General features: G+C 37.0%; 2 long non-coding RNA genes across 2 annotated transcripts; one reads left to right on the forward strand and one right to left on the reverse strand.

Moving 5' to 3' along the window:
- Window positions 1-3,986: 3,986 nt before the first annotated feature.
- LOC126822645 (uncharacterized) lies at window positions 3,987-8,970 on the reverse strand. Its single transcript, XR_007680921.2, has 3 exons — window positions 8,811-8,970; window positions 8,383-8,439; window positions 3,987-4,138 (listed from the first exon to the last, which is right to left on the reverse strand). It is a non-coding gene; the product is annotated as an uncharacterized LOC126822645 (long non-coding RNA).
- Window positions 4,130-7,512, forward strand: LOC126822637 (uncharacterized). Its single transcript, XR_007680914.1, has 3 exons — window positions 4,130-4,306; window positions 4,851-4,972; window positions 5,613-7,512. It is a non-coding gene; the product is annotated as an uncharacterized LOC126822637 (long non-coding RNA).
- Window positions 8,971-14,889: the final 5,919 nt, after the last annotated feature.

The raw sequence follows: 14,889 nt of genomic DNA on the forward strand, positions 1-14,889 counted from the left end.
AGGCTGATTGCTTTTCTTTCTTCCTATTCATCACGATTGTAAAAAGAATCCTCCAATAACTGAAAGCATAATGGATTCTTTTGTTGTTTTCGATCGCCTACGACGTTGGTGTAATATATCCTACCAGGTATTCTTCACGATTAGAAATAAATCAAGTTGAGATTTCTTTCGTTTCTTATACAAAACTTATATGATTTGACAAGTCGGAACTATTCCACCATGAGTTGGCCTATATAGGTTTGGGAGCCACGCAGGATCACTGAGTCGGACGGTGTATGTGGCGGGGGGGGGACGTTTCGAGGAAGCACCGTTTGATTTTTCAGGCAGAGGGACGGAGTGGGGGGGGGGGGGCGTTGTCAATGATACAGGTCAGATGTTTAAGCAATGTACAACGTCTAGTACTTCGGATGGACGATAAATCGAAATTAATATATATTGACATAGTTCGCTATGTATATCACAACAAGATGTACGACGTTAAAGCTCGCCGCTCTTATTAAACGTTGACGATTGAGGACACGTGTTCTCATCTCGACCTCTAGTCCCCACCAACCAGTCTAATCACAGTAGTTCAATTACATCTAGTCCCCATTAACCAGTCTAATCACAGTACGTTGATTACATCTAGTCCCCACCAACCAGTCTAATCACAGTAGTTCAATTACATCTAGTCCCCATTAACCAGTCTAATCACAGTACGTTGATTACATCTAGTCCCCATTAACCAGTCTAATAACGCATGTTCATTACGTCATCTCCAATTATATTTTTGTATACCTAACGGAGTGTTAGTGGGGTGTGGGGAGGATAACAAAAGGTGAGAGAGATGGTGTTAGAGGGGTGGAGTGGGAGAGGTGAGGGGAATCGGTGTTACTGGGGTGGGGTCGAGTGGTGTGAGGTAAGGTGGGAAAGGAGTGTTAGTGGGTTGAGGTGGGGTGAAGTATGGGAAGGGGTATCAGTGCGGTGTGGAGGGGTGGGGTGAGGTGAGGTGAGGGAAGGGGTGTTAGTGGGTGGGGTGGGGTGAAGTGAGGGAAGGGGGGTGTTAGTGGGTGGGGTGGAGTGAAGTGAGGGAAGGGGGGGTGTTAGTGGGGTAGGAAGAGGTGGGAGAGGGCTGTTAGAGGGGTGAGGTGAAATGAGGGAAGGGGTGTTAGTGGGATGAGTGTTGGTGGCCAAACGCACGTTCTGTTTGGGACAATACCCGTCTTAATTATAGCCCAGTTGAAGCAGAACTGTAGGACGTTAACCCTATATTCTTTCATTTATTTTCTCTACGGCCGTAAACCATTTAACCCTTTGGTACTGACTGTATCCAGGAAAAAAACGACATCTCGGTCACTAGATGAACGGATGTTTTCAGCGTTTAATTCAAAAGAATATGCTTCAATTCAATGTGATTGCTTTTAGCTATTAAAAATCACTTCTTCAGTTTTTATTTCTGGACAAAAACTTTCTAAATTATCTTTCAGTCAATTGTCGGGTTTCAATGACAGGTTGGAGAAGCCGGGTTTCTAAGGAAATCAAAATCAATCGTATGAATTTAGTCGCCAAGTCAATCAATATTCCCTTCATTCTTTAGAACAATATTAGTCAAACTTTTTGTGAAATTGTAAAAAAGACCCATAATTTTACATGCCTTCAATATTTGCGATCCATTTCCGTTTACAGGAACTACGTAGAATATTTCGCTTATTGGCGGTCGGTGTGCCACTATTCTAACCTTTGTACCATATTAACGATATTAGACAAATATTTATTTTCAAATCGTAATGGACCATAATATTAGCGACCGTGAATATGCTTGGTCTATTTCCAGCTACAGATGTTCTCGAAGGTGATTCTGATTTGGTGACGATATCCCATAGGTGGTTAAGAAATGAAATGAAATGAAATGGGGTTTAACGTCCTACTATTCTACTGTTCTACTCCGAACTGGGCTAAAGACGGACATACGCCAGTGTGCTATGAGGGAAATTGTGCCCGGACAGCGGCACTATGGCCTACTTTTATATCGAATTCCATTTGTCTTGGGATATTTTACGTGCACGACAATGTGTACACAGGACCTTGGTTTTTCGTCCCATCCGGACGTCTAGACAGATGTTCTTGTCAAGTCCTCCGTCCTGCATCACTGACAAGGGGAAACTACGCCGGAAAATCTGGATGAACTTTCTCGCCAATGAAGGGATTGAACATCCGACCCCCAGACTAGTCAGCCAGCGTCTTACCCACTAAGTCACCGTGGCCCCGCCCCTCCCCAAATGTATATATAACATAAATGGTTAAGATTGTAAAAGATAAGAAAGATATCGGTGCGAAAAATATATAGGAATTTTTTTTTCATCTGCTCACTGTCTCTTTAAGAGAGAGAGAGAGAAAGAGAGAGAGAGAGATGGGTTTGACGTCCACTCGACACAAACTAGGTCATTTCGGGACTAACATATGGTTTATTTTTATTTATTTCAATAATTCGCTTACGCGTAGGGGTCTTTAGCAGTGGGAGGAAACCGGAGGACCCGGAGAAAACCCAAAAGGCTGGACAGGCGACCCTACTCCTTGGCACGTACAACCGGGGAATTGAAACCTCACCAGTTGGCTCAACGACACACCGACTGTCTCTTTAAAGAACAATTTTGTCGTGTTTTCACAAAACATATCGAGACAAGTCACGGAGTAAAGACATTAATATATTATGGCCATACAGAGCTTAATGCTTCTTATATTAAACATAATCCTACATACAGAAAGAAGCCTCGTCTTCATTAGTCCAGTCGGAGCAGAACAGTAGGACGTTAAACCCCGTTTCGTTTCATTTCTTTTAAATAGATGAATATCGTAGATCAATAACACACGAGGTTCAATGGGTTTGTTGCAACTAAATAAACATTTTATATGTGTAACATATAATAATAATATTCTACAAGTTATAGAGCACTTTGTCAGAGAGAGGGAGAGAGAGAGAGAGAGAGAGAGAGAGGGGGGGGAGATGGCGTTTAACGTCCACTCCGCACAAACTAGGTCATTTCGGGACTAACACATATGGTTCAATTTCAATTCAATTATTCCCTTGCGCGTAGGTATCCTAAGCAGTGGGAGAAAACCGGTTGACCCGGAGAAAACCACGAGGTTAGACAGGCGACCCAAACACATCTAGAACTTAGAATAAGGCTATTTTTTTATTTTCTGGAGCTGTCAAGCCAGCAAGAGTGTTATTGTCACGTAAACTTATTTCATTTCTATTTCAATGACGCCAAATATTTCAGATTAAAAATTTATTGACAGGTCACATGTTTAGTAAAGCGTGGCATGGATCCTAGCTACAATGTATGGTTTCTTTATGTCTGTATAACATCAGGAGATGCCACAGTAAGATCTGATTCCAATAACCGAGAAACGTAGACGATAGACGATATTGATGTTGAAAACAAAATCAAAACTGAAACTGATTGATGAGCAAGAACCAAGACTAATTTTTCTTAAAAGCATAATAAATATGAAACCATTCCAACAAATTAGACGTCAACATACATTATAGGAAATTAGATAAAGAACTCACAGTTCTCACTATAATAGCTATAAAAAATAGATAATGTAAAGGCAATTTGCTGAAAATTTCAGTCAAATTGGTCCACTCTGAACCGATATTTTAGCGATTGAATTTTCGGCCTAGCCTCCATCATCATTACTAAAGTCGGTACGATAAAAAAAAAACATAGTCTCGATTATCAAGTTCATGATTAAATCATGAATGGAAGTCGAACAGCAAATCGGAACCTAATCCAATAAACATCGCAGGCTAGCGATGACATCGAGAGTTGATTATGGTTTGGATAAGTTAATTAATGTCTAATTGATAGTTTATATAACATTCCAGGTCTAAAGAAAGACCTACAATAGGCAGATTTAGCTCTTGCATAATGTATGTTGAATATGATTAATACAATGACGTCATTATTAATGTGACGTCATAATGTATGTTTAATCATAGAACTAGAATACTAACGGGAACGCCCACCGTGTGACGTCACTACCTTATGTGACGGCGGGCCTCTGACGCTGATATCGGGCACAGCTTACTTCCGGTTTCTGCTCGCACTAACAAAATGCCTGGCGCGAATTGTGTTTTGTTCGGATGTTCCGCCTGCAATAAAAGAAATCGGGGTTGATCATTATATCGCTTACCCAAAAACAACATAGAGTGGAGAGAGAATCATTACGTATCATACAGTCTACCAGATCAGACCCGATAAATGACAAGACCTTGACAATATGTTCAAGACACGTTGAGCCGGATTATTTCGTTGAAAAAGTAAGTGAAAACTCAAATCAAAAGAAATTAATTATGTAGATTCTAGTTGGCAGTCCACCCTGACAACCTACAATGAAGTTAAGTTAAACCCATACTAGCTGAATGTCTGTATTTTCATGTTTGCCCGTTAGATTTTACCCTTTCTCTCATCAAAGTTGTATGCATATAGGTTTGTTTACATTAGTGCCGTAGCTAGGCCTAGTCTACTTGCAATTTGTTATGAAATTGACGAATACTACACCCGATGAGTGTGTGACAGCATGACGATTCTCTCTCAACAATCTTCTTTTACTTTAATTTTATGAATTACTAATTATTATTTTTTTTTAAAGGTCAAAGTTTTAACTGAGCAGCTCCATAAAAATTAAAATTGTATATTTATTTATGACTGACCTTGACCTGTCAAATCCTTTTACTTTTAAATTCCGAAATAATCTTGTTCCCGGTATGAATAATCAACAAGCATGGAAAAAAAATTAATTATATCTGAACCTTTTGTTTTGTATGTAGGAACCTTTTTATTTTGATTTTATGAATATTTCAGATGTTTACAAAAATTCTGGGTCCACATATCGAAGATTAAAAGAAGGGTTAGGGAGACTATCAACCTTAATTCTTCTACAGAAAAGCGTAACAACAAAGAAATTGAATCCAAGGAAGTCACCGGTAACTTAAATTTCTGTTAACTTAATTATGAATATGAACATTCGATGTTTCCTTATAAAAGATCAGTATATGAACATTTAATTCATCAATATTAAACAGACATTATGCAAGAGCTAAATCTGTCAATTGCAGGTCTTTCTTTAGGCCTGGAATGTTATCTAAATTATTAATTAGACATTAATTAACTTATCCAGACCATAATCAACGCTCGATGGCATCGCTAGCCTGTGATATATACTGAATTAGAGCCCAGTCTGCTACTTCTGATTAAATCAAAAAATCGATAATCGAGACCATGGTTTTTTTTTATCGTACCGACTATAGTAATGCTGATCGAGGCTAGGCCCAAAATTTAATCATTTAAATACTTGGTTCAGGGTGGATGAATTTGACTGAAATTTTCAGCAAATTCCCTTTACATTATCTATTTTTTAACTATTATAATGAGAACTGCTAGCTCTTTCTGTAATCTCCCATAATTTTATTTATAAATACTTGTATGAATATCCGATTCTTCTTTATATTTACTTTTGTAATTTTTTCGATTTTATTCAGAAACCGAGAAAATTATGAATACATGTATCAGAATCCAATTCTTCTTGTTTTAATTGAATTTTATGAATTTGTCTATTTTATTCAGAGTCCAAGGAAAACCGAGGAAACTCAATGTTTACATATGAACGAAGTAACCTTTCAGATGTTGCAGAAATCATTTTTATGTCAAATGTCTGCTTTGTGGCTATGTCAGTCTTCAAGTGATTATATCTATCTGTTTAAAACTGAAGATAAAAGTGTAACATACCATTTAACCATTGACAAGGACTTGAATTGTGAAGTACAATATAATAATTTTTGTTTCCTGTTCAAATTAAAGTTACATCTATAGATTTACTTATAAGAACTGTTGAGAATATGAAGATATGTGGGGGCATAACATCAAAACATTTACAGTCTTATTCTCAATGTCAGACTACAACTGTAAGATATATCAGACAGGTTGATATTTTCATGAACACAAATAAGTCAACATAGAAATTACGAAAGCTGTGTACTTGCTTCTGTATGTAATAGTTTTGTTGAGGACACTCAAAAAGAAATTTGTTTAAGTTGTCGACAGATTAACAGAGATTTACAGAGAAAGTAAATAGTAATAATAATAGTTTATTTCACATATATGGCTACATAGCACATTGCATATTCAGATTTTGATTGACAATATATAATTCAAAGAATCAATATTTACATACTTGTAAATGTAATTTACAATTCAAAAATAGCTTAGCAATAATATATAGTTGCCATATAAACGAGCAAACAGTGATATAATATAATCATGTGGTATGAATTTGATTAAAATGTAGATTTCACTCCATTTTGATTTATTTCTTCCAACTAACTCGACTCCACATAGATTTGAGGTCAAATGAGAAGTTATAGAGTTAAACTGTGATCAGTGATGTCAGGTATTTTATTTACAGCACTTTGCTGCAAGCATTTCACACAATGAAAGTAACAAAAACACAGATTATACAGATAATTTCATACAACAAAATAGAAAGTGTATAATTAAACTAAACATTTCCTGGCTCTATTGGAATTAATATCAATATTGGAAGTATAAAAATATAAATGTGATTGAATCTAGGATTAAATCTAGAACTTAATCAGCAGTGTTCTACAGATTTTGTATTTCTTGTTATTACTGTATTGTAGTTAATAAGTAATGAAAAGAAAACAAGGCCCCAAGTTCACAAAGCATTCTCAGTCTTAAGTTAAGGTTTTACTCAAAATTGTTTGTCTTATTTTAACTCAAATATAGCACTTTACTAACTATTGTTGTTTTAATGTAAATATATCAATAAGAAACTGTGCAAAGTTTTGTGTTTCTGGATCAAAGATATTTCTCAAAAACAGTGATTGAAGGTTGAGCAAATTCTTAAGTCTGGGAATGCTTTGTGAACTTGGGGCCAGGTTGATAATAGTAAACAAAATATATCGAGACGCAATGAAATAGCACCTCTGAGATGACGTGGCATAACTTTGCACCTTCCACAAAACCTAGCTTTTTAAAAGCTGCATTATATACCCCACGTGTGTACCAGAAAAATCAACATACTGATTCTGTTGGGTTTAATTTTTTTGATTGAGAATTGTTCGGGGTGCGTTTACGCAATCTTCAAAACATTCTCACATGTTATCATCGTAATATGATGTTGTTACATCCTTAATTGCAAGATTAAAGCAAATCTTTAAAACAAAATTGAGCTGAAAAGTACTAAGTAGGGCGTTAAACCTGGATTCATTTCAAACAAGATTTACATTCATCCATTTATAAAAGTGATGTATTATTTTTATTGCATCTCAGTATAAAATATTAACAATGATAACAAAATTTATATAAATTTTATACAGGTGCACAACTTGTAATGTGTGAGCTTTATAAATGTATTAAATTATTCTTAAATATACATTATGTAAGATTTTGATAAAGAGCTAGCCATTCTTGCTATAATAGTTCGAAGATAAAAAATGTAAAATGACTAATTTGAAAATTTCATTCAAATTACTCTATTGCGAGTGAAGATATTAGCCTTTGAAGGCTATTTTAGAATATTTCAATTAATTGATGATACAAATTTCATCTTAACACACCTTATATAAACAATTCAACATAATGCTTTGAAACGTCTAACGTAAACCTTTTCAAATGAAACTTCGATTTAAAAATATTTTCGAACCCTCTGGACAAGTAAAATAGGATGTAATGGATAATTTACACAACAGGTGGGACACTTAAACATCTAGTACTTAGATAGAGATATTATTTATTTTCTGGAGCTTTCAAGCCAGCAAGAGTGTTATTGTCCCTTTAAAGTAAATATTATACAAAATAAAAGAAACTGTTCCAAAGCAATTTGGGATCACGTGGCTAAGTGGGTAAGACGCTGGCTCGCTAGCCTGGAGGTCGGGTGTTCGATCCCTGCATTGGCCGAGATTTTCCGGCGTGGTTCCCCCTTTTCAGTGATGCAGTACGGAGGGCCTGACAAGGACAGCTGTCTAATCCTTCGGATGATACGAAAACCCGAGGTCACCTGTATACATTGGAATGCACGTAAAAGATCCCGTGGCAGTTGGAATTCGATATAAGAATAGGTGATAGAGCCGCTGCCCGGGCAAAATTTCCCTTAAATCACACCTTATGGCGTATGCCCGTCTTCATTAGCCCAGCATAGGAGCAGAACAGTAGGACGTTAAACCCCATTTCATTTCATTTCCAAAGCAATTTGATCGTTTGAGAAGAAAAAAAATATATAGACATGGTCGAGACTATAATGAGTTTCATAACTTGCCCATTTGCTACGAACACTATGTGACTATATGCATGTATGTTGTATATGTAGAAAACTTACGGATGCTACTGGAACGACAGGTTGAGATGTCTCAAACAAATCTTTAGCAAAGAAAAGCTGTAGTAAAGAATACACATTTTTTTTTTTATAAACAATATTTTTATTCAAGATGTCTGAATGGGATTGGGGAACAGGCTTAGCCTATGTAAAACCCCTTGTTATAAACAAGAAAAGGGCACTGGGAAACCAGCCAAAACTGGCACGGACATGCCAAAGGCTAACAACAATATACACAAAACAATAAATAAAAAAAATAAAATGTGAATGTCATCATAATTTATTAATAATAATTTTATAATATGTAGTAGAAAATGATACACAAACGTGTGTTCGGATAATTTAATGTCCGAAAATAAATGGTTTATACTCCCGATGGTATGTTATATAACTAATTTAAAAAAAACTCATTAAAATTATGAATAACTTACATCTATTACACCGTCAAGTTCTTGAAATTCCAGGACGTCTAACGCTTCTGCCATGTTGACATACGGCCGGAAGTTACTTGTGCCTTATTGACTTCGCGCATGCGATGTACAACATAATTATGTCATCACCGTTATACGTCACCGAGTGGGCGTTCCCGTTAGTGTTCTAGTTCTATGGTTTAATACACTATATTATTGGGGCGTTTCCGAGATATTAGGGGTCAAAGGTCAAATCAGGTCATTTGCACTGAAATTGAATGCGCAGCCATTCTTGTATCATGAAAAAATGCTGAAAATGATCGAAAGTAACGCTGCAAAATTCCGGGGAACTTACTTGACCAACACCAGGATCAGTGTACATAATCAAACTGTATATTGAGAGGAAGATGGCCGACAACGCGACAATACGTCATTTCATACGCGACATTACGACATTTTTAATGTCGCATTGTCGGTTTACAGTTCCGTGATGTCGGCTTGTCGTGGTATCGGGTTAAAACGTCGTGATGTCGGCTTGTCGCCTTATAAGGGCGACACCACGACATCAAGACATGATACCAACCAGCCATCATACCTACTGGGTTTTTTGATACCCATATTTGTAGTATTTTTATAGCGGTGGACTAGTGCACCAGCGGACTAGTGCCCCCTCTCGCGTTGACAAGTTTCATTGAGTCCATCCAGTTAGTCTAGATAAGTTTCTTTAACCCACCCAGTTAGTCTAAACAAGTTTCTTTAACCCGCCTAGTTAGTCCAGATAAGTTTCTTTAACCCATCTAGTTAGTCTAGATAAGTTTCTTTAACCCACCCAGTTAGTCTAGATAAGTTTCTTTAACCAACCCAGTTAGTCTAGATAACTTTCTTTAACCGACCTAGTTAGTCTAGATAAGTTTTTTAAACCGACCTAGTTAGTCTAGATAAGTTTCTTTAACCCACCCAGTTAGTCTAGATAAGTTTCTTTAACCCACCCAGTCAGTCTAGATAAGTTTCTTTAACCCACCTAGTTAGTCTAGATGAGTTTCTTTAACCCACCTAGTTAGTCTAGATGAGTTTCTTTAACCCACCAAGTTAATCTAGTTAAGTTTCTTTAACCCACCCAGTTAGTCTATTTAACTTTCTTTAACCCACCCAGTTAGTCTAGATAAGTTTCTTTAACCCACCTAGTTAGTCTAGATAAGTTTCTTTAGCCCACCCACTTAGTCTGGATACGATATAAATGACTGATATAAATGTAGATATTTTGATATCAGTTACATTTCCGCTTGGCCTCTAGCTAGATAATCTGGTGCTGTTTTCAAATAATTTTTTTTGCACATTGCCGTTAAAAGATATATTAGCTGACGTTAGAAGTTTTCGCTCTTCTATTTTAGTTTACCCTGATTGATCTGTCTTCCTCCCTGCAACCAATTTAATTATCCTGCTTGATGTATTAAGGCATGCCGACCGATCGTAGCATTAACCGACTTTTTGTTAGTATCAAACATACATTATGCAAGAGATCAATCTGCCTATTTCAGGTGTTTCTTTAAGTCTGAACTGTTGTTAAATTATTAATTAGACATTAATTAACTGATCCAGGCCATAATCAACTCTCGGTGGCATCAGATTTCTCCGATATTAAATAGATTAGAAAGGTTCAGCCATGTTTTGATTTAATTTAAAAATGGAGGAGCGAGACTTACCTTCGAACAACCAGTACGGTGGTTGAAATTATTGCACACATCTTGTCTTAAACCTTTAAAGGCTAACATTATCTTCGCTCACAATAGAGTAATTTGAATGAAATTTTCAAATTATTCATTCTACATTATCTATTTGTGAACTATTATAGCGAGAATGGCTAGCTCTTTATCTAAATCTTACATAATGTATCTTTAAGGAAACTGAAAGGTATATGAATATAACTCCATACCACACTAGCTATCTATTACAAGGTGTATGGGTTTTTGTAATTCGTATTGGTAAATGGCACCATGCGCTGTAAGGAGCGGTGCATATTGTTTGCGGGCTTGGTTACGTCACTCGCTTCACGGGCGGAAGTGACCAGACGACAGTGAGGCCGGTGTTTTTAAATGTATTTCGATGTGATGTAATTGTAAGTTCTTAAACTTGATTAAACCGTTGTCACGGTTATGCCGTTGATAAGGAGTTTTAATTATCTCAAACCCGAGCATAATGTACTGCCGTATACAAGGATTAGGTCTAATTCATAAGGCCAACTTCAGGTTTGGTCAAAGTTCACGAGATGTAAACAGGGCTAGCGCTAATCCAAATCCTAACCCTGGACCTAGCAGTGGGTCTAAGAATGCTTTGTGAACTCGGGGCCGGGTCAAAGGATGATATAGACAATGACGTCATTATCGTAGGTAGTGTTCGTAATTTATGTCTGCTTGTTTCCTGATCATGAATATTCATGAAACCCTGCCAGACAATGTCATTTCAAACACTCTTCTTCGATTCTACCACAAAGTCAACCAAAAAAATTGCCACGGAAAATTTGGAAAAGATGCAAAAGAAACGATTTCTGTATATTTATAAACTTGTAACGGTAAATCTATTTGATCATTGGAGTATATTCTATGCCCGGAATAACTTGCGGTCTGAAAGTCAGGGCCGGTTTTGGATATATACAGTGAAATTTGGGGTTATTCTTCTGAAAGTTTTTCTTTAAACCTGTAACAGATTATTCTTCCAGGGTAGGTTTTTTTCCCATAAGAAAACATGATATAAGGTTTTTCTTACGGGAATTCTGGGATATTCTCATCTTGCGTACATGTAAACTTAGACGGTTTATAAGCAAGATAAAGTCCTCGACTTCGGTTATGCTGGGGGAGAAAGACTTCACAAAAAACCCTCTACAGAAAAACCCTCGGCCTGCCGGCCTCGGTTTTTCTTTTCCTCGGGTTATTTTCTTCAGTCTTTCTTTCCCCAGAATAACCTCAGTCTCGTGCTTTATCCTACACAGACGAACTGCATTCGTGGAAGCAATATTATGGAAAATACGTCTAGTGGTTCGGAAGGGACGGAAAACCAAGGTCTATCCATTTACTCCTTGACGAGTAGGCCGTAGCACCGCAATCCGGGCAAAATGTTTGGTGGAGGGGGTGGGGTGGATGGCCGAATGGCGTGGTTTGGATTTCACGGTTGTAATTGACAAAGAATGGGGTCGCCTGTCCAACCTCGTGGGTTTTCTCCGGGTCCTCCGGTTTCCTCCCACTGCTAAAGACCCCTACGAGCAAGCGAATTAATGAAATAAAAATAAACCATATGTTTGTCCCGAAATGACCTGGACGTTAAAGCCCATTTCTCTCTCTCTGAGGGAAATCTTGCCCGGACAGCGGCACTACGGCCTAGTCTTATATCGAATTCCGATTGTCAAGGGATTTTTTTTACGTGCACGCCAATGTGTACACGGAACTTCGGTTTTTCGTCCCATCCGAACGACTAGACAGCTTCCTTGTCAGGCAGTCCGTCCTGCATCACTGACAAGGGGGGACCACACCGGAAAATATGGATGGACTTTCTCGGCCAATGTAACGATTGAATACCCGACCTCCGGGCTAGTGAGCCAGCGTCTTACCCATTTACCCACCGTTAGCCACCCCCACACACACCCCGCCATTAGGAATCTAATTAGAACTTACGGACACACATTAAGTTGACAGAAATGTAGGCCCCCATGTTTTTGTAATACATCTCTAAGTTTTAAAACATGTTAAAGTCGGTTAATACGACTAAGATATCACCCATTATAAGATATACTTGACAAGAGTGACAGATGTAGCTATTTTAGTTTATATCGATTGATCTTTCATCCTGAAAAATATTGCAATTCTCCATTGATACTAGTTTCATGCTGTGTCATAGATACAACTATTTTAGTTCCATTGATTGTTTTAATCCTCCCATGCCGTGTTTTTACTTTTATATTGAATGTGTTTAATACGTGATAGATATGACCGCTAGAGGGCAATAGATTTGTTTCAGATATATCTGTCTTTATCCGAACAGCGACATAATGATCGCTTAGTATATGTTACCAGATTAAAGAGGCAGTGACACTTTAGAAATGAAATCAACAAGAAATGTAATGCAACTGGATTAAAGGGGTTTTCCCACATAAGAAATGTAATACAGCCAGAGTCAGACATAATAATTGCAATACAACCAAATTAAAGGCGAAGTATCACCTAAGAAATGCAATACAACCAGATTAAAGTGACACGTCGATATAAGAAATTCAAACAACCAGATTGAAAGGGTAGTCATAATAATGTAAACACGTAAGAAATGTAATATAACCATTTTAAAGGGGTATTCCCACATCTTAAGACATGTAATACATCCAGGTTCAAGGTATGCTACGCATTAGGAATGTAGGACGATAGCGTTTGATTAGCAATGTAGGACGATAGCGTGCGATTTGCAATGTAGGGCGATAGCGTGTGATTAGTAATTTAGGACGATAGCGTGTGATTAGTAATGTAGGACGATAGCGTGTGATTAGTAATTTAGGACGATAGCGTGTAATTAGTAATTTAGGAAGATAGCGTGTGATTAGTAATTTAGGACGATAGCGTGTGATTAGAAATTTAGGATGATAGCGTGTGATTAGTAATGTAGGACAATAGCGTGTGATTAGTAATGTAGGACGATAGCGTGTGATTAGCAATGTAGGACGATAGCGTGTGATTAGTAATGTAGGACGATAGCGTTTGATTAGTAATGTAGGACGATAGCGTGTGATTAGCAATGTAGGACGATAGCGTGTGATTAGTAATGTAGGACGATAGCGTTTGATTAGTAATGTAGGACGATAGCGTGTGATTAGTAATGTAGGACGATAGAGTGTGATTAGCAATGTAGGACGATAGTGTGTGATTAGTAATGTAGGATGATAGCGTGTGATTAGCAATGTAGGACGATGGTGTGTGATTTGCCATTGGTTTTAATATTGTATGTAGCATTACTTAGTATGAATGTACAATCATTGGAGTCGAAGACATTTTAACACCCCACATCCCTTCGCGTGATTTAATACACGTTTGTTATGTGTTTCTTGCAATGTCTGAATATATTGTGCGTCAATACAACTAGTATATTTTGTGTCTACTCCACGGGTTTGTCATATGGGTGTTTGTTTATGCGCGATGTGGTACAGCTCCCTCTACAGGTATTAACTTATGTACGCACGTGAAAATAGACCCATATCAGTAAGTGCTTAATTTGTATCTAATGTTTCGGCGAATATCGTGTGAAATATGGGTCTTCTCCTTTGATGATTTGACCACTGGACACGAATCCGATATGCTGGTCAACGCTTATAGATGATTAAATCAAAAACTGGATATTCGAGAATATGTTTTTTGTTTCGTATACCGACTTTGGCAATGATTATCGGGGCTACACCTAAAATTCAATGGCTAAATTTGACTGAAATTTTCAGCAAATTCCCTTTACATTATCTAGTTTTTAACTATTATAGTGAGAACTGCCAACTCTTTATCTAATCTCCCATAATATATCTTTAAATAAATAAATACATTATTAAATAAATTGTTTTCCAGAAGGAATTGATCGAATTATCTCTACTCCCGCCTACTTTGTCACTGGGTTTTATTAAAAGGGGAAATTCAGACAAGCAAATTGAGAAAAATAAGCCAGCTTTTTTTTATATTTCTAATCCAAATACTCCAACTATAAAATGTGATGGATTTCTACCATGATAAATGTAACTGTCAAAAATTGTTACAGGAACTGTCAAACTGTCTGGATGATAGAAAACAGAATAACATAATTGGTATTTGAAATAAATCCTTTACGAAATGGCCGCTTATCAAAGTTAAACCACCATATGCGGAAGTAATTGTCAAGTTTGGCTGATCTTGCTTTGTTTTGTTTTTGTTTTTTTTAAAAATAAACTCCTTTTTTATATCATTAGCATGTTGAGTGGTAGTTTAAAGTCATTATCATCTAGTTCATTTTTCGGACAGTATCAAATTTCCCACGGTTTAATTCGCGTTAATGTGTACCCATATTAATTTTTTAACACTTAATTCACGATAATGTTAACCCATAT

This window comes from Patella vulgata, chromosome 5, assembly GCF_932274485.2.
Source record: "Patella vulgata chromosome 5, xgPatVulg1.2, whole genome shotgun sequence".
Classification (NCBI taxonomy): domain Eukaryota; kingdom Metazoa; phylum Mollusca; class Gastropoda; family Patellidae; genus Patella; species Patella vulgata.